The 1,676-nt window shown below is 43.0% G+C and overlaps 1 non-coding gene across 1 annotated transcript; it reads left to right on the top strand.

Annotated features, from left to right (window-relative positions):
• On the top strand, positions 1-74 carry TRNAI-AAU (transfer RNA isoleucine (anticodon AAU)). The gene has a single exon. It is a non-coding gene; the product is annotated as a tRNA-Ile (tRNA).
• Positions 75-1,676: the final 1,602 nt, after the last annotated feature.

The raw sequence follows: 1,676 nt of genomic DNA, 5'->3' as shown, positions 1-1,676 counted from the left end.
GGCCGGTTAGCTCAGTTGGTTAGAGCGTGGTGCTAATAACGCCAAGGTCGCGGGTTCGATTCCCGTACGGACCAGGTTCCATTTTTTCTCTCAACTAAACTCTTTTTTTCTCATTTAATCAAGCTCTTATAAATCCATACACTCTGTTGCTCCAGTATACGTTCACTTTCCATTAGTCCTTCTTTTGCCACTGCTGACCAAAGCTCAAGCCGGCAGCGCCAGTAGAACAACACAAGTGCAAGGGATTGTCTCTCCAAGATGGAGACACTGCCTCAGACTATGTCTCGTGAGAGGTGGAGGGAGACCAAGAGCTGATTATTAGATGCGTGGGGATAAGAGGAACATAACTCAGGTGAACAGATTCTGGATAGTGATGCTATAGCTAGGATCAGCAACGTTACAGGGGAAAGGATAGGAAAATAATTAGGTGACAGAAGTATAGAAGTGGCTACAAGGGGGTGTGTCTCTTAAGAGGGCCGAAAGATACACTGAAGGCGAAGGTGAAGTGAAAGAAGAAAGACAGATCAAAGGAAGTCGACAGTGATTGAGAGAAAACTCACAAAGGCAAATTGAGCAAAAGACAAGGCCTGGGGAGTTAGACTACTTCAATGCAAATTTAAGCCGCAGATGAGCATGACAACTGACCCTTGTACAGTGGTGCTGAAACAATTTTCAGTGTGGGGTGCTGCCATCAAAGGGCTTCTGAAAATCCAGGAATTATACAAAGAACTAGTCCTGCGGAATGAGCCACGCACATTCAGAAAGAGTGGTGATGCGTTGGTTACTTATTGGTAATCTTCATTAGCCTTAGTCCATTGCGTCCTTGTGACAGTCATTACAAAGTAAGGTGATGTCACCTTTCAACAGGAAGAAATAACAGGAGGATCCTTAAATGCTAGCCCCATGCACCCAACCTGGGTGCCAAGCCCTTGCCAAAGGACTGATGGGAAGGTGGGTAGGATGTAATGTTTGTGACAAAGACAAGATGGACTAAGGGTAATGCAGAGTTCAAAACATTGGTACTCAAATGCAAAACAGAAAAATTATTAAGCCATAATGCTTGACAAATGTATGCTCTGAGGACCAAGTAGCCACCCTAGGAATTTCCTAGATTGTTACTCACTGGAATTCAACCCAGGAGGTGGCCATTCCTCTCGTAGACCATCCCTGAACTGGAAGATATTCTAAAAAGCCTTGCAAAGCCAGTAAAATTGACAACTTAATCCACCTACTCAGAGTCATAAAAGTCACCTTCTTGTCTTTTCCAGGCTGTCCAAAAGTCACAAACAAGGAGTCGGTTTTCCTGAACTGCAGAGGCCTGGTGACATAAATGAAAAGAGCTCTTTAAACATCAAGTGTATTCAGAAAATGTTCCTCCGGAGAGGAAGGAGAGGGAATGAAAGAAGGAAGAATTATTTCCTAAGATCTATCAAAAATAGACTTAACCTTTGCAGCAAAGGTAAGGCTAGGCCTTAAAGTTACCCCATCTTCCAAAGTATCAAATGAAGAGAGGACAGCATTTTAAGGCTCCCAGCTCCCCAATTGTTCTCAGCAAGGTGATAGGAAATAGGAAAATAACTTTATAGGAAACAATCTTTATGTCTACAGTATACAGATCCTCATAGGGATAAAATTGTAAAGCCTATAAAAGAGTAGGAAGATTCTGAGTTGGAGAA

The sequence above is a fragment of the Pleurodeles waltl genome, chromosome 12 (genome assembly GCF_031143425.1).
Source record: "Pleurodeles waltl isolate 20211129_DDA chromosome 12, aPleWal1.hap1.20221129, whole genome shotgun sequence".
Taxonomy (NCBI): domain Eukaryota; kingdom Metazoa; phylum Chordata; class Amphibia; order Caudata; family Salamandridae; genus Pleurodeles; species Pleurodeles waltl.
The sequence above is the reverse complement of the archived record's forward strand: the minus strand, read 5'-3'. Positions and strand labels throughout refer to the sequence as shown.